The sequence below is a fragment of the Cygnus atratus genome, chromosome 5 (assembly GCF_013377495.2).
Source record: "Cygnus atratus isolate AKBS03 ecotype Queensland, Australia chromosome 5, CAtr_DNAZoo_HiC_assembly, whole genome shotgun sequence".
Taxonomy (NCBI): Eukaryota; Metazoa; Chordata; class Aves; order Anseriformes; family Anatidae; genus Cygnus; species Cygnus atratus.
In genome coordinates, this window is record NC_066366.1 from 14474124 (window position 1) to 14493354 (window position 19231).

The 19231-nt window shown below is 38.0% G+C and overlaps 1 protein-coding gene across 3 annotated transcripts in view; it reads left to right on the top strand.

Moving 5' to 3' along the window:
• Positions 1 to 19231, top strand: part of LRRC4C (leucine rich repeat containing 4C) — a 375271-nt gene that overhangs the window by 169958 nt on the left and 186082 nt on the right. Inside the window, exons 1-2 of one of the 3 annotated variants that reach the window (XM_035552224.2) lie at positions 12161 to 12193; positions 13420 to 13516. The exons of the other annotated variants lie outside the window; for them this stretch is intronic. The gene's annotated coding sequence lies outside the window, so the exon portion shown is untranslated. Of the gene's footprint in view, positions 1 to 12160; positions 12194 to 13419; positions 13517 to 19231 lie in introns of those variants that run through there. 3 annotated transcript variants of the gene reach the window in all.

The window sequence follows — 19231 nt, forward strand, 5'->3', positions numbered from 1 at the left end:
AAAAATATATATATATATATGTATGTGTGTGTTTTTCAAGGAGGACCTGGCCAAATAAAATACTACCAAAAATATATAAACAAAATAAAAAATTAAAATAAACATTTCATTCAAGCCAAAAAGCATGGTTTTGTGCCAGGATGATTTGACCATTTAAAAACACTTACAAGTCATGTTTAGAACATGAATGCTGCTTCAAGACAAAAATCAAACTGAATTTAAATCAAATTTTATTTTGGAAAGATCAAAATAATTTTACAAAGATCTGTTTTTAAACATGTGGAAATAAAGGTTTCATTTTGGTGAGAACACTTTTTTTTTTCTTTTTTAATGAATTTGGACCTCAGTCAGTTTACAGCTATTTTTTCCTTACAGCTACATTCCTTAAACATTTAAATATTTAATTTGGTTGGTGATGAAATTGCAATAGATGCAGCAACTTATAGGCTATGTTGAGCTACAAAAAAATGCCTTGTAGACAAGATTATTATTATTTGCCTCTTTATCAGTGTCCTATTATACAAGGGCTCAAAAAGAGGACAGTCACACCTTTTCCATAGAATAAAGCTGTTGTGTAAGAGAAAAGAAAGAAGAAAAATCTATCTCATCTTACTGCTCCTCTTCTGAAAAATAAGGCGATTGTACAAGAAATAAGTTATGGATTTTGTCTTTGCTTCTGTCACGTGTTAGCTTTCATAGCAAATGTATCTGTTGTCATCTTACACGCAGAAATGCTGCACATATTTATAAGTATTTATTGCTTAACTTGACATATATTGGACAAATATGTTGGGCATACAATGGGCAAATTTAGTTTCTGCCTCAGTGGAAAGAAATTATGTGTTTTTCCTTCATAGTCACAGGTAGGCCATCTGGATCCTGCATATAACATATATGCATGTGTACTGTACTGCCATAAGGGAAAGTTGTGTACGTATATGTATGTATTGAAGGAGAGGGTAGATCTGATGAAGGTTCATTTTAGTCCATGATAAAATTGATATTTTGGGCAATAAAGCTGTTAAGAAATCTAATTTTAAAAAATCCTTTGTCTACATATAGTGCAAAATCTGTTCTTCCAGATTAAGTACAGAGATAGCTGAAAGAATTTTTAAGTAAAGAAGTTGGGGGAATACATTCCAAAATATGAAGACATATCAGTTGTCAAAGACACAGTTGAAACAATCATAAACATGATTTTATTGCTGGTGTTTCTGTAAACTTCCTTTAACTTCCTTTAACAAAAATCAAAAACAAAATAAACAAGCAACAATAACAAAACCGATAAAAAACAAACATATATGTATTTTGAAGAAAGGATTAAGTCCTCCTAGTGTTTTCTTCTTTACGGGTTATTTCACTATTGTATGTATTGATAATCTTGTATTCAAAAGCTAAATAGATTCCTGGTAAAATAGACAAAAAGAGCATTTAAGAGATTTTAAGAAGCCAGATGCCTCCTACATTTATAAAAGGTCAGTTCACAGGAGACAACAACAAAAAAAAAATACACAGCAATAATACTCTCAGAGCAGAGTACTAGTAAGTAGAAATCACTGAAAGATAGTCAATTTTGTGAAGAACCTTCTGATTTACAGTGTAGGATTGGTTTATCGGTATATGTGATCTCATAAACTGCTGAAGGAAGTTTCCACAATGTTAATTCTTCATTAGGAGAAAGGCATCTGGATGAAGACCCAAAATAGTCTCTGTTTTATTAGTACAAACTAAAATAGTAACTGTGTGAGCCCAATACTAAGGGCCTACTTGAAAGAAAGCACTTTGATATAGAAAAAATTTACTTTCAGGTGCCATAAAGACACTGAAAAACTGTGAAGTGTCAGAGAAGCTATCCCACTCTCAGAACATCTCTCTCTTCTTGTCTTCTCCTAGGACCCACTCATCCCAGTAGACAAAGGAGTTAATAACTGTGCTTGTGGGCCTCTTATCTGGAATTTGCATATACAAACAGTAACAGCTGCTTGTAAAGGCACAGTCTTGTGCTTTTACAATTGGATGGTTTAGGTGCTCAAAGTTTCCAGTCTGATTCATGTATCAGACCTGAGTTTCCCCTGAGAATTCTTTCTGCTCAAAGGGAAAAGACCCATATAATTTGGAGGTATGAAACTGTGAAGCTCTTGACAAAGGTCGTGCCTGGCAACCTAAAAGCGCTAGCAATAGATTACTGCTATTTTACAACTGAAATGCAATGTACACTCTCTGGATCCACCTTTACCTGTGATTTCACAGGGCTCTAAAATCTGAGAGGCAGCAGTTGGCTTGACTTAGAAGCATCTCCAAGAGGCTCTAGTATGGTTAAGGTGTGAGAATAGTCTGGGGCAAAAGCTGTGTAGCCAGTCCTCATGCTGTACCCCAGCTGAAGATCTAGCCTTCAATAGAGTTGGTGTGATCCTAAGTGTACGATGGACATAACTTTTAAGTAGTATGCTCAGACAAATGAGTAATCTTGAAACTAACAGTGGCAATTTTATAACCAGGGAGGTATGGGTAGTTGAATGAAGGGCTCAAGTGTTAACTGAATGTTCCAAACTATTAAGTCAATAGGTTACTTAAGTGGAAAAAACAATTTGTCAGGCCGGGTAGATGTAGTGGAGAGGAGGGCTTCAGTCTGGATGGATGGTGATCGTTTTGGCTGCAGTGCTTTTGGATTTTACCATCAATTTATTAATTTCAGTTTTTTACTTAAAATGTGGAGAGCGTTTATTTCCGTCCCATTTAATGTGAAAAATGATCTTACTGCAGTTTTGTCAAGATTGTAGAGCACCAGGTTTATAAATACTGAAATGTGAGGGATACGATGGACCAGTAGGTGGCAGTGCTGGGTGACATTTACCGGTTTGTGTGTGTTGCCAGGTGAGGAAAGAAAATACTTTAGCAACCGCATTGCATTTATTTATTTATTTTACTTATTTTTTTGTATGCAATTTTGCTTGCTTTTCCCTTCTTCAGGGACATAAAGCTGCACAATATCTACTTTATTCAGGACACTGATTTGCTTTGCAGCAGTCATGCTGTATTTTGTGAAGCCTTTCAGATATTAAAATATTAGGGCATTTATTGGTTTCAGTGTGACAGTCATGGAGGTAAGTAAGTCTCCCACTTGGAAAAAGAAAAAGAAAAGAAAAAAACATGCAACACTTGCAATTAGGAATGTAGAGCAAAAATATGCAGATAAAAACTAATTTCATTTATTTATCGTTGGTGAATATTTTCATTCATGGTTTTGAAGTGATGATTGGGTTTACAATGTGCAAACATTATTCTCTGTTTACTCTTGAAGTATATGTTTGCGTTTTCAGCCTTTAAATTAGGTATTTTGGGTGAGGTACAACACAAGATACTTGTAAAATAAGGATTGGTAAAATTCTACTTCATGCATTAAATAAACAAGCAGCCATTAAGAGAGTGAAGTGAAATTATTATCAAGAATCTGTGTATGAATTTAATCAGGTGCTCATTACAATGTCAGGCAAACAAGATGCATTTAAAGAATGTTTTTATTCCATTTTATGAGAATTCCAAGATGTTAATATAGTTTCTTATTTAAATTGGGACAAAACATAAAATTTCATTATTTTTTTTTGCTAGCCATTAAATCCAAATGAAATTCAGAATGGGTTTTCTGATTTTTTTTTAACTCTTTACCTCAACTTTTCACATTAAAATTGTGCTGTGTTTACTTTTACATTTAAACTTCATACCAAAAGATTTTAACAGAAGCTTTAAAAACCTCTCATTATAATAATTTTGGATAAATAAGAGCTTACTCAAGACCACCCCTCCCAAATCAGTAGTTTCAGTGAGTCAACACTTGGCAATCATTAAGAAAACTCCTCAACAATTTTTCAGATAAGTACAGAACGATGTTTCCTCAACACCAGCTGTTTGCTTCCTAGTATAGTTGAGATTGAGAAGTTTACAGAAGTATACAACAGCTCTTATATCTTCAGCTCAATCAGTATAATTTTTTTTTTGAATTTTGTCTCTCTCCTTCCATACATACAATTCTATTCTTCCCTGAGCAAAATTTCAAAATAATCATCTCCTGCTTTTCAGAAGAGTAGTTGCACAATAATGAACAGAAACCATGTATAATTCTTTGTTTTCTTGTCCAAAATACATTTGGAGAGCAGTAGAGTGATGCTGATGTGATTGACAGTGAATTCATTGAAGGGGAGCAATTTAAGTATGTAATATATCAAAGTGTCCCTTCAGAGAAGATCAAAGTAATTTCACTTTTTAGTGAGCAGTAGCAGATGCAAAAAGAAAAGAAGGGAAAGAAACTCTGACAAGAATCCTACAGATAGGTGGTCCCCTTGTGGTATTTAGCACACACTGGGCTGTGATCATTTGGGCTTTCAGGGTCTATAGAAAAACAAGAGGAGCAAACTATGATGTTCAGGGGAGGAAACCTTAGTCTGCAGTAGTAGCTGTGAAAATTTGTATATAAAATTTCCTACTACATTAAGGCTTGAAAAGGGAGGTGTTGTAGAGATGGCATTGGCAAAGGAAAAATCCAGTGGCATAAAGATTATTAATAACATTTTACAGCCTTCTGTTTCACAAGAACTGTATTTCATAACAATTCTCCCAATTTAGCTTACTTTTCAGATGATCACCAGCTGTGCATACCTATGTGAAAATCACATTTAGATCCCTGCAATGCCAATAATTCTGTCAGACTAATTCATATTTTCATTTATTTACTGTGGTTTGGTTTTGTTTTGCTAGAGGGCAGGTACAATGCATTTTAATGTTAATGCTTCACCTTTAGATATACAGCAGGCTGGGCCAGCCAATATTTGGAATGGAGGAGTTACTAAAATTTGCCATAATGTTTGGGCATAAACAAAGAAATACTTTACCAATATTTCTTTGCCTCACAGTCAATCAAATAACCATTAAATATTGGGTTATTCTAGATTATTTAGTGTTACCTATTCTGCTTTCTGTGCTTTGATTAATCAGGATAACTTCTTCAAGTTTAAAATGTTAATTTAACTCACTAGGTCTTCTGCTTCATTAATGTTTTCAGTGGAGTCATTTAGAAGAAAATGCTTCATCAAACAGTAGTGCTTCAATCATAAAAGGATGATATAGCAGAAGCATTAGAACTCACATGATCCAAAGCCTCTTTCAGTTGTTAGCATCTCATTTTCTAAATGGGACCAGTCATTAGCTTTCTTAGTTCATTTCAAACAAGCAAAATAATCCCTTACTTTCACACAGAATCTTTTATTCTTTGAAAGTACTTAAAAAAGGCTGTATGTACAACGTTTACGGTCTTACCTTCAGATATACTTTCAGCACTGGGCTGGAACAAAGTGACATGCTTAAAGGCTCAAAATTTCCTGCTCTTTCTAGACGGCAGTGGTTCTTGAGAGAGGATTGTCTGCATAATGAGAAAGCAAATGGTGCAATCTTTTATAAAAGCAACCCCCATGTTATGCCAATACTGAAAATCTGCAGGCTCAGCATTTTGGGGGGAATTTGATACAAAATTACTATTTGCTTTCTCATGGCATCTTTCAGCTCAGGACCTTCCAGTATTTTCTAGTTCTTAATAAATTTGACTTCAATAGGCCTGTTAGCAATGACTATTGTCTTATTTTTCAGCTTTACGTGTGTTTGTCTGACATGTACCTGAGAGATATCAGACATCATATTTAAAGTATATATGGCTATAGGATAATTCTAGACACTCTCAAAATCATGTGTTGTGTTTTATAAATGCACATATATGATTGTCCAGCACATGTGACAAGTTAGTCGAGCATGATCCATGAGTGTTTATTACCAGCTGTCTTGTCAGATGATGAGTTTACTTTCTCCAGCTTCCATGTTAATCATACAGTGAGAAATCTGTATGAAACCCTCATATTCAGTTGTAGTTGCAATGGTATAACACTACTGTGTTCAAAGTCCTCTTTCATGTTTACTATCAGTGGCACTAGAGGGAAAAGCAGCTCCTATCTGTGTGGTTTGGGTTAGCCCCCAAATCCATCACCTAGGAATTAAACTCTGTAACATTCTTCCTTGATTTTATGTCTATTCTTCATCTTTTTTTTTTTTAATTCCCCCTCCCTCCTCTCTTCCTATGCTACTCGTGCAGATTAATACACCTCAGAGGAAACTACAGTGTTCTTTTCTGAACTGTTCCAGCTCAATTTCAAATCCCGGCTTCACTGGGCATCCTGTGATTTATCCTCACAAGCACTACAGCTGCTAGGGGATCAATTCGGCTGCAGCGTCTTTAGAAGCATATGTAAAATGTGCTTTTATGTTACATTTATACCATTTGAGACAAATAAACTCCTGATAATCTTCTTAATACTAGGTCAGCTGAGTTTTGTACTCCAGCAAATGAATGGCAATTTGCAATTTATTCCTATTTCTAACCCTTTTACTCTACCACCTCTGCTCTTCTCTTTAGTTTTGCTGCTCACTATAGAAAATCTTGATCTTCTCAGTATTGTTAGAAGAAATAGTTCACATGAAAACCTGACGCTGCTAGTGCTCCTGGAGTGAGTGATATTTGATTCCATTATAACACCAGCTAGCTCATCTGGGGAGGGTATATAACTCAGCTGTTATCTTCTCAGAGACTTGAAATTTAATAAAGTAGAAATGAGACCTGCCATGTAACCTTTATATTAATAGTAAGCACAATAGCTTTCAAAAGTCTGAAATTAATTATCTTGGCCTTTTTTTTTCTGTATATATAATAGGAGTACAAAAAATTATAGTAATATTTTGTCTGTATCATCCTATTTTTATATTGAGATACAGATTTATGCCATGACTTGGGAATCTGTGAACAGCCTGAATTCTGTCTGAGATGATATGTTGAATCCACTGTTATTATTTTGCCATATTCTTGCCCCTTACATCTTGAATTCGGAGAACAGGCTACATAGTCTGGAGATAGGAGAACCATTGAAAACTGTCAACACCTTAAGAGCTGCTGCCTAAGTGCATCAATTGCATGGCTGTATGCCAACTATTCTTACCCAGCCTAGGCGCAAAGAATTACTGTTTTAAGGGGTAAGAGTCTTCCAAAAAAGGGAGAGATGGAGTTGTTGCTGTAGGAATCTGAAAGTCTAATAGTGAAGGTTTGCTTAGCTGGCCAAGAGAAAGATTGAAGAAACAAAAGGGGAGGTAAGGAGGTGTTTTGAGAGCAGGATTAACTACAGCTAAAAAGGAAGACTATAAAGCTCAGAGAAGACTACTTGATGTGAGAATCTGTTCATGAAGTAAGGATAGCTACTGCAATACTGTAGATAGCTAAAGTGTAATAAGGAAACTGATGCAAGAAATAGTACATAAAAAGTTAGTATTTTATATTGATGAATAAAAGTCCTGTGTATTTTAAAGGTGCTTAGTTTTAGAAAACGTTTACAAAACCTATTCCTCTTTCCTTGACTATCATTTCTGCTTAAAGTTTATACTGTAAACCAGTGTCCACAGATCTAGAAGTCATGAAAAGCTGGGTGTTTAAACTAATAGTATATGTTGGTTCATCGTTTAGACTTCTGTCATCATTTGCAGTTGGAAAACTCTGTAGACTGAAATTGAAACTGTTTCTTGAAATCACCTTCAAGTAAGTCAGTGAACTTTCAAGAAATCCTAGTGGGTTATTTCTTTTTGTTAGTTTTCTTAAGGGCTGTGTGTCCTGGGTGCACAGTGCTGGGCAGCCAATTCTCTGTGCCCTCGCAGGCGTCTGGGAGAAGGACTGTGACTGGAATGGGAAGTCACGCAGTTGTCTAGGAGCTCTGCCTCATCTCTTCCTTGGCTAAAATTGTCAATGAAGCTGGACAAAATTTTCCACTTCAGTAAAGACCTCCTTGAGATTTCAGGAAAATTATTGTGCCTCAGGAACAGAATTATTTTCTATTTTTCTCTGTTTTTTTTTTTTTTTATTATTATTATATTCTAATTATTTATTTATTTTTACTAGTTGGATCTAAGTATAACTGACAAAAGGTTATGCAACAACAGCATTTTTGCTAGAACTGTCAAAATTCCTGTTTGCAACTCTATTTTTAATGTGTTAGTGTCCCTGCACATACACCAGGTATGAATGCACACACACACATATATACATAAAATTTTTATTTCTCTATACATTCTTGCAAGGTAAAACATTTCCCCATTCATTTTAAGGGAGGTCACATTTTTTAGTCTAGTGGGAAAGCTGATGTTTATGATGAAATGGAAACGAAGAAAGTTAAATAGGAAGGCTTTTCTAAAATCTTTTGTCCAGCAATTTTTTGTCAAGAGAAGGAATCATGACATACAGATAGATGTCCTGGTTTCAGGTAGGACAGAGAGCATCCCGGAGAGGGAGGGGGGAGGGTGAGCGAACGGCTGTGTGGTGTTTGGCTGCCAGCCGGGCTAAACCACAACAATAGAATATTAATTTCTTAAATGGTTACTGTGCCCACTAAAATTTCTATTAATTTCCCTGAGGTTGAAGGTCTGCCTAGCTTCTGCATGAAAATATTTTGTAGCCTCTCTTTTCCTTCTTCTTTCCTTTTTTTTTTTTTTTTTTTAAGACGTTATCCTTTCTCTATTAAAGGCAATGGCAGCTCTGTGCAGTGAAATTTCTGTGATTACTTGAAGATCTTTTGTGTTCTGTCCTAGCTGTGGCTGCCTTTCTTCTGTTTATGAACTGATTCCTATATAACACTTTGAGATCTGTCTACAGGAAAGATGCTAAGTGTGTGCTAATTAACAGAAAGCATCAGAGATCAACTCCCCTTGTCCTTATGGGAGATTTCAACTTGCCAAACATCAACTGGGATCACCACACGGCTGACACGAGCAAGTCCAGGAGGTTCATAAAGCACCTAGATGATAACTTCTTGGTGCAGGTGCTAAGGGAGCCAACTAGGAAAGGCGCCCTCCTAGATCTGTTGCTGGAGAACAGAGGGTCTTGTGGGAGACATGGCAATTGGCGGCTGTCTCGGTCATAGTGACCATGAAGTGGTTGAGTTTAGAATTTATGGTGACAGAAGGAAAACTGCCACCAAAACTTCAGCCCTGGATGTGGGGAAAGCAGACTTCAGGCTGCTCAGGGAATTAGTCAGCAAGGTTCCCTGGGAAACTGCTTTTGAAGGCATTGGTGTCCATCAGCGCTGGTCCATCTTTACGCACTGCCTCCTAAAAGCTCAAGATCAGGCAATTCCAAAATATCGGAAGTCAGGCAGGCGGGGCAGAAGGCCGGCCTGGCTGACCAGGGATCTTCTACTGGAGCTAAGGCGAAAAAAGAAAGTGTACGGCTGCTGGAAGGAGGGTCAGGCGATGATGAAGGAATATAGGGATGCTGTTCGTGTTTGTAGGGAGAAAATTCGTGTGGCCAAAGCCCAACTAGAGTTGAAGCTGGCCATGTCTGTGGGAGACAATAAAAAAGGTTTTTTTTAGATATATGAACAGAAAAAGGAGAACCAAAGAAAACATAGGTCCGCTACTAGATGGGGAAGGTCTCCTCACAGACAATGACACAGGCAAAGCAGAGATGTTTAATGCCTTCTTCGCCTCTGTCTTCAACACTGATGATGGGCTTTGGGACCCAGGGTGCCCTGAGCTGGAGGACCATGGCGGTGGGAATGACAAACTCCCAACCGACCCTGAACGTGTGCGGGATTTGCTGCCCCACCTGGATCCATACAAGTCCATGGGTCCGGATGGGATTCATCCCAGGGTGCTTAAAGAGCTGGCAGACGTCATCGCGGGACCTCTCTCAATTATTTTTCAACGATCTTGGGAATCTGGTGAGGTCCCATTGGACTGGAAGCTGGCAAATGTTGTGCCAATTTTCAAGAAGGGTAAGAAAGAAGACCCTAGCAATTACAGGCCTGTCAGTCTCATGTCAGTGCCTGGTAGAATTATGGAGAGGATGATCCTTGAAGTTATTGAAGCGCACCTGGGGGACAATGCAGTCATTGGCCCCAGCCAACATGGGTTCATGAGGGGTAGGTCCTGCCTAACAGATTTGATTTCCTTTTATGATAAGATCACCCATCTAGTTGATCAAGGGAAACCAGCTGATGTGATCTTTTTGGACTTCAGCAAAGCTTTTGACACGGTTTCCCATAGGATCCTACTGGACAAAATGTAAAAAAACATACAACTTAACAAAAACATCATACGATGAGTGAGCAATTGGCTGCCGGGCAGGGCTCAAAGGGTTGTGGTAAATGGGGCCACATCTGGCTGGCAGGTGGTCACTAGTGGGGTCCCTCAAGGCTCCATTTTAGGGCCAGTCCTCTTCAATGTTTTTATAAATGATTTGGATGTAGGACTAGAAGGTGTTTTGAGCAAATTTGCTGACGACACCCAACTTGGAGGAGTTGTGGACTCGGATGAGGGTGGAAAGGCCTTGCAGAGAGATCTGGACAGATTGGAGAGCTGGGCGATCACCAACCACATGAAGTTTAACAAAAGCAAGTGCCAGGTCCTGCACCTGGGACGGGGCAACCCTGGCTATACGTACAGACTGGGCGACGAGACGCTGGAGAGCAGCCCTGCAGAGAGGGATCTGGGGGTTGTGGTTGACAGCAAGTTGAATATGAGACAGCAGCGTGCCCTGGCAGCCAGGAGGGTCAACCGTATCCTGGGGTGCATCAAGCATGGCATTGCTAGTCAGTCGAGGGAAGTGATTGTCCCGCCCTACTCTGCGCTGGTGTGGCCTCACCTCGAGTACTGTGTGCAGTTCTGGGCACCACAGTACAAAAAGGACATTAAACTGTTGGAGAGTGTCCAGAGGAGGGCAACGAAGATGGTGAAGGGCCTAGAGGGGAAGACATATGAGGAGTGGCTGAGGTCACTGTTCAGCCTGGAAAAGAGGACGCTGAGGGGGGACCTCATCACAGTCTACAACTTCCTCGCGAGGGGGAGTGGAGAGGCAGGTTACCTATTCTCCTTAATCACCAGGGACAGGACCCGCAGGAACGGTGTTAAGCTGAGGCAGGGGAAGTTTAGGCTGGACATCAGGAAGAGGTTCTTCACCAAGAGGGTGGTCGCACACTGGAACAGGCTCCCCAGTGAAGTAGTCACTGCACCAAGCCTGTCTGAATTTAAGAAGAGATTGGACTGTGCGCTTAGTCACATGGTCTAAACTTTTGGGTAGACCTGTGCGGTGCCAGGAGTTGGACTTGATGATCCTTATGGGTCCCTTCCAACATGGGATATTCTATGATTCTATTCTATGATTCATTTTTGTTCATATTCAAAAAAGTTTAATTAAAAACTGATCTGCAACTGTTTCTACAGGTGTTAATATATTTTCCCCAACTTTTCAGAGTCATTACCAGGCATACTGTGAATGAATTCACAGCAAAATTAATAGAATTTAAGACTTTACTCATCTGTGTGTGAAAGGGTCCACTGAGTTGTTAATGTGACTGAATAAAATAGCATCCAATTGCTTATCAGTAGCATAACTTTTTTTTTTTTTTTAAATCCAGTAATACATTTTAGGCAACGTTCTTCCTACCCAAAAAGAAATGAAAATAGTGAAAATAATGAAAAGTATGTTCTCATTTCAAGGCTGTTCTTTCATCTTACTTATTATATTGCCAACATCTTCAAATCATGCAAAAGCTAGCTGCCCTTTTCATACTGAAGTATAAGTGGGTATTTGATGAAGGCTTATAATAAATCTGTACCAGAATGTAGTAATATCAGCAGAATATTTGTGTGCCAACATCTAGTGCATACACTAGCACAGTAGATGCTGTATATGGACATAATTAATGTAGTCATTCAGCACATGTACTGACTTGGTGGAGAAAATGCCACCACCTTCTTAGCATAATAAATACAATAACATGGTATCTGTGTTCAAGAGTACATATTCCAGGTTTCAGAACTAAAGTAGAGGTAATGTTTGGATGCACCTGATCCTGAAGCAGCTGTATTCTGAGATAATGTATGGAGTACATTCAACATCACAGCTGCTGTGCTTAAACTGGGAGTGAGAAAGAGCCTTCATGGTAATGGTAATTGTTTGTCATAAAGATAGTATACTGTACATGTTTGCACTTCAGAAACCATGGAGTCTAAGACTTTACACTGACATCTTATCCTTTACTATTTTTAGCTACATTTGTGCTATCTAATCAAGAATCAAATCAGATCTTCAGTAATAGAATTACAGTTCTATTTCTTGGTGAGTTTGTGTTGGAACCTCCAGCTACCAGTAATATCAAATAACATAGTTTTGCAGTTATAACAGTTTTCTACCATGTAAGTAATGACTTTTCCCCTCTGCCAGTGTCTGGAGGAGCTGAACTGAAGTAGTCTTAGCTGTATGTCCCTCTGTGCATACCTTTCAAGAAATAGTTAATGTAAAGCTTGTAGTCCCTTATGCATTTAGTACATTCTGTCTGCTAACATTAAATGGTAATGTAAATAAGGCAAGGTTGTTTGAAAAATTGGGTTGAAAATTTTCAAATTGCTTTTTTTCCCCAGCCCTTCAAACATTAATTAATATTCACCCATTTGTGTCCTTTCACTTCCTGCTTCTTTACGTATGCAAATGAGACTGTCAGTGTGGAGGCTGGCAGGCCATTAAGGGGCCCTTTGTGCAAAGGTGCTGCAAAAACATAGATATTTTTTTTTCTTATAGTTAAGAGGCCAGCTTTGAGAAAGCTTAACTCCAAGTATGGAAACATAAATAAAATCCAGTGCAAGTTCTTCAGAACTATCTATTTCAACAGTTTATAGGAGTCATGCCAGGAAAGGATGAGTGGTATTTTTGCAAGGGTCTGGATTATGAAATGAGTCAAGGAGCTGATTAAAAGGCTAACCATGCAAGCTGATGTTGAGGTCAACCAAGGATCAAGACTTTTTTATGGCACTTTGTAGCTGCATCCAGGCATGTGGTAGCTTCTTAAGCTTGAGCACTTCATAATTCCCTGATCTTGACCCTCTTGTTGAAAAAAGATAAGCCTTTCATTTTCATTGGCAGAAAGGGGGAGAGTAAGATAATAGTTGAAAGTTGATCACTGTGAGTCTACATGTGCTTTGTTGAATCCTAACCAAATCCTGACTTAATTGTCTGCCCTATTTTTTCTACTATCTGTATCCCTCACAATCTTTAAAGTATCCATTATACTGTGAACTAGAAAGGTATTATTAACGCTGTTGCATGAATGAGGAAATAAGACATAGACTGAACTCTAGAACCCCCAAAGCACTGAGCCTTGGAACAGCAACCAAGTTATGCATCTAAACTGAAGGGTTTCTGTATAAGCACTACCTGGAGAGTAACCATAGTTATGATGACAGTGAGAGAGAGGAACTATAAGAGCCCACCAGTATGAAAACAGAATATATTGGAAATAAGTTGTTCATTTTACAGTAAAGAGGGCTCTTTGGTTTCTCTGAAGACAGGAGGAAGAAGAGGCACCGACGCAAAACTCCTACATGCTAAGTCAAGATTAGTAAAGAGACAAAGCTCCTCTTCTGGACAAACTTTAGCATGAAACAGGTGAATATAATTGCATTTTCTTTTGACCTTAGTTCTGTGGGTATTTCTTAGACATACTCTGAGTATTTGCTTACTATGTGGGACTTCACAGATGGTACACAGGAGAAAATACCTCACTTGTGCATTTCAGGTTTAAGCATGAAATAAATTGTTTCTGTTCTGACATAATGCAAACAATACTTATTATGTTGCAGAAACAATAGAAGTGCTCACTGTGTTCACTATTGAGAAGTGCTCACTAGTACCTGGCACGCATGATGGGAACTATTACTGATTTTTTAGTATTTGGCTTAGGTACCTATACTGAGCAGAAACTTGGATCCAGGGTATCCTAAGTCCAAGATAAATCATGACTGTAAAACATATCCAACTAGTTGTCTTTCACAAGCATCTTCACTTTACAGTGCTTCAGTTTATCCATCTACCAAGTGAGGCTAAAAATGTCTTTTTTTTTTTTTATTATATATTTTTTAAATTTATTTCAGAGAGAGTGCTGCAAAGCTTAATTAGGTTCACAAAATGTTTAGAGAAATCCTGGGATAAGCAATCAGAACCAGTAAAGGAGATTTATCCTGCTCATGTAACGGCTCTGCTTCAACTAGAAACCAAGAATTCTTATTTCCAAGGCTCAGACTTCATCTTTAATTGCCATAATGTTTTGTGTATGCACAGAACTGTCTGTGTCCTGTTACACTTTCTGCATGAGCTTAGAAATCAAAAACTTTTACGCACTCTCTATTTTCTATAAAATATTTTAATATACAGAGATGCAGGGAAGTAGGTAGATAAATAAGATGAACTAATTTCTGGCTAACGATGAAAATCAAAGATCTATACATATATTTTTAGGTCAGAAGTTGTCTTGATGGCTTATATGTAAGTAAAGGCAAAACAAAAGTAAAAAAATACAAGAATTCACACTGGGTCAAACCTTTGATCAAGATACCATGCTGATCTCTGATGTCTATTCCAAAAAGCAGATCACAATGGAATGGACTTTTTAGCTTTTGTCATTTCCTGGCTGGTGTATGCTTTATAGCTTGAGCATTTATATCTCTCAGAAATTATCCTATTTCACATGTTCGCATTATGCCTAATAAGTTTAATGCTTATCTGAATTCTACTAAGCTCCTGTTTTCTGTGCTATCTTTGCACAGCTGTGGCTATAGATTAAAGGTGCTTTTTAATAAAAAAAAAAAAAAAAAATTGCTTAAAAAAAAAACAAAACTTTTGGATTTAATTGAATATTGCCCTGATTGTGTTCTTCTGTGAGTGGTATAGATAAGTACAAGAGTATTTATATCTTCACTGCTGTTTCAAGAAACTCCAGGGAGATCTCCCAGTCAGGTAGCCTAGTCTAGAGTATCTATCTTTCAATGGCAAAATATCTGTGGAATTACTGCTGATTATTAGGTTACTTCCAAATCAGAAGGTCTATCGTGACTAACTCCAATGAGGTACATTGGGAAGCAGGTAAATGATTACAGTTTAAATAAATACAAGTAGTCTTCCCAAATGTGCAGGTAGTTAAGAATATCCATGTCAGGGTCTTCAGTACACTAATAGCCCTAATGGTCCTCACTTGGGGCATCCACCCCCCAAATCCCTGCCCATTGGACCTGGGTCTCCATTTAAGCTCAGCCCTGGGCTTTTAGTCCTTGTCTGACCTACATCATAGGAATGTTGGTTGCTAGTTCAGTCTAGCTCATTATGCTCTGTGACCCAAAGGTTGTATGTAGACCAGCAAAGCAAAGAGTTTAAAACACAAGCATCTTTCTGGGGCCTCCTTAGAATATTATGAATCTATTCATTACATTTAAATGCAATCTTCTCTTGCATTGTATGTCACCAAAAAAAGGAGTGGGAGAGGCCTATCAAGTGTTTTTTATTTTATTTTTTACTTTATTTTTAAGTAGCAGAAAAATTAAGTGGGGCTCTGTTAGCAAGCTTAGAATTTGATTGAAAACAAAGCAGAACTCAGATTCTACCTTTGGAAAGTGGACTACAAATCAAAGTTCATAGCTGACTTGTCTTTTAATATATCCTTTCCGTTAAAAATAGTGACATGTTTTGTGGAGAACTTTCATGTAGTTTTTGCGACCACTGGATCACCAGTGGGAGACAAATTGCAGGTACTGGAGAAAAGGTTAAATGTGGAGTAAAGACAGATCATTGCTTGCTGTGTCATGCTTTTGGTCTATCTTTTGTGTTGATCCTGTTCTACGTGTTGAGTCGGTGTATTGGGTTTACACGGCAAAGTTTTGGTAGTGGGGGGCTGCAAGGGTGGCCTCTGAGAGAGAATCCACAAGCTGTCCCATAAGAGCCAGTTCTGGCCAGCTCCAAAAGGGACCTGCCGCTGGCCAGAGCCAAGCCAGTAAGTGATGTTGTTTGTGCCTCTGTGAGAGCAGATTTAAGAAAGGGAAAGAAATGCTGTACCACCACAGCTGGGAGAGCAAGGAGTGAGCAGCAGACCTGCAGACTCCAAGATCAGTGCAGAAGGAGGGCAGGAGGTGCTCCAGGCAGCAGAGCAGAAGTTTCCGTGTGGCCCATGAGTACCACAGCAGTGCAGATCTCCATGCTGCAGTCTGTGGAGGAGACCACGGTGGAGCAGGTGGATGTGGCCTAGAGGAGGCTGTAGCCCAGGGAGAGTCCCCACAAGAGCAGGTCCCGGGCAGGAGCTGCAGCTCCTGATGGATGGACCCTGTGGTCCATTCTGTGGGAACCCATACTGGAACAGTACTTGAAGAGCTGGTGCCTGCTGGAAGCCCATGCAGGATCGGTTTGGGACTTTTGTAGACAGGACTTTCTATTGGAAGAGTGGTATATTACTGTCAGCTTAGTCAAAACCTCTTTGTTCCTGGTACAGGGTTTCTAATAAACAATACAGCATATTGTTGAAGAATACAGGGCACTGTTCTTGGTAATGGCTGTTGTAGTCCTTGACTATCACAGTGATTGTCAGCTATAAATTTTCTGGTAGTAGAAAAGCAGTCTTTAACTTAAAATATATCTGTTGGGTATATTTATGATATAATATTTATGGTATCTGTGTTAACATGTGTTAAAGATGTATATCTTCCTAAAATGACAGAAAAGCATAAAATTCCTCAGTTGTGCGATAATTGTTCTGGCTGGCATGCTGCTGCTGTCTCAACTTGTTCGGACCAGTACCTTTCAAAACTGTCTAGAACTCATGTATATGAGTTTTTTGAAGAGTTATCTTTACAAAAGAATAAGACTCTTGTGAGTGAGGTTATTGTTGAAGATGCTTTCTAATTTGGTGTACTGGAGATAGCATTGAACATAACAGAAGGTTTAGAAGGATAGCTTAAAGATTGTGATATCACTAAATTCTAGGTCACGATGTATCTTGTGGTTGAAAGGATGGAAATAATGATGCTCTTCAGACTACATGATATGTTAGTTCAGTATGTTTTGACTTTTAAAATGTTTTTAGAGGGAGGAGCAGGACAAGGAATCTTGTTCCTCCTTTTTCTCTTTCAAATATTTTGTCTTAAAATTCTTCTGAAGCACTTCCAATACAGCCAATACCTAAGTGACACAATCTAAAAGTGCTCAATGACACAATCAGGAAAAGGTTTTGTTGGAAGCTAAAGGCTATGCAGTGAAGATATTGACCTTCATTCGAATGAATAAATTCAATAACTAAGAGAAACTATGCATCTGAAAGCCGTTCAGACAAGCAAAGCAAAATCATTTATTTGCTATTTCATCACCCAAATACTGTTTTGCTCATCAGAATGGTATCATGCTTGCACTGTTTTAGAGTGCAGGTACTGTAAGCTGATCAAAGCATATTACACCATGTATTAGCTGAAATTGTTGACTACATGGTTGTAGGGTATAAAATTCCAGAGCTCAAGGGTGCAATTTTCTCAGTTTATTACACTTTTGTTTATTATATTTATTTTTAGTAACTGGAATGTTCCCTTAGGCAATATTGGCAGAAGACAAATGATAATGTTAAGATTAGAACATGAGTTGTAAAATGATGTGGGACATTTTGGGACGTACAGCTCTAGATTCTAATCTACAGAGCTACTTACCTTCTTGGCTTACAGTCCATGTTGTGATTTTTCTTTTTTTTTTTTTTGACAAATAAAGGAGATTAGATAATGCATGTATGCTTGCTTTTTGCAGATTTTGTTTTTAATCATCAACTTTTCATTGTCTCTTACATCCAAAAAGAAAATTCTACAAATCTCAGGTGAAAAAAAAATAAATTAGATTTTCAGTTAGTGCAAAAAGCTGCTTCAAACAAGCAAAGTGGAAAAAGAGCCCTCAACAAAATATTTTGGTAACAATAAAAATTCTTTCAAAATGAGTTGCCAGAATGAAGGACGGATCTAGACTAGGCTTTTGAAATGTATTTGAAACAGAAGAAAGTTTTGTGAAGTAGAGTTTGATTGCTTAGTTGAAAAGCATATTGTATACAGAAATGTCTCTAAAAGATGTTTCCACTTGGTAACAAGCTTTCTGACTCCCTAAGTGCTTATCTCCAAAGACACATTAGATATTTTAACACGGGCTTTAGATCTACCTGACAGCTGCACCAAAGGGCACTTAACTTCTGTATCAGTGGAGCAATGAAATGTGTTGCTAGTAGAGAGCTAACAGCCAGTTCTGTGTCACTTCATTTTACTTCATCTGCCTTTGTGTAATAATACTCTGGGGATATGTACAAGGAAAGGAGACAGCTGGAATAATAATGCAATCAAACATTTTCCAAACAAAATGAATGTTAAAATGTGGTAAGTGTTAATGTCCTCACTAAGTGCAAAATGTTAATGCATAAGTTAGAAGTTTGGGCATCATTTAAGAAAGCTGGTGTGCTATATAGTATGAAGAAGCAATAGAATATGCAGAGTAACTTTCAAGTTGAGCCTCTAGCTCAGCATCTGATGCCAAATCTGAATAAAAAATAGTTTTGTAGGTTTCCTGCTGTGTTGTGACCTGCTGCCTAGTGAATTTCCAGATTAACCTCTTACCAGAAAATCGTCATTCTTTCCTTTGTGTCCAGGTTACATTCTATATAGCTTAGCATTTTGGTTTACTTCTCACTGGGGATGTGGAAGAATTTGTTCCATGTTTCTGACAGTAGTAAGCCCAGTCAGTATTTAAACTCACTTGACCATAATAACTTGAAATTATTTAAAGTGTTATGTCTATAAAGAACTGTCCTCTGGTGGTCTGGAAGTTGTACTGAGTGTGCAGGTTGCTCTGAGTCATAGTTACTAGATTGCTCTGGTTTCTGCCTTGGAAGCAGCCTTCAAGGACTTATGGATCATGTCCAAAAGTGCTACTGTGCTCTTTTACTACAACAAACATGAAATCTAGCTTGCACAAAATTGATGAAAAATATTTTTTCTTGTGTTGGAGTAAAAATGGAAACATACCAATAGCCTATATGACAAAGTGAAAGAAAGCAGCTTGTACTAAAATATCAAATGATTACTGTTTGAAAACTTCATTCTTTATTACTACAAATTTTATTACTGTAAATCTAATATGCCAAGTGACATGCAGTGCATCTGTGCCTTGGTCAGGAGCTAAGACAAACAGGCTAAGTATGGTAAGCCACTGCAAACAAGGCAATGCAAACAAGACCTGAGGGTAATGAACCATGATCATAGCTATGGACAACAACTGAGAGAACAATACCTGAAACTGTTGGAAAGGTGTAGCACAGCATCA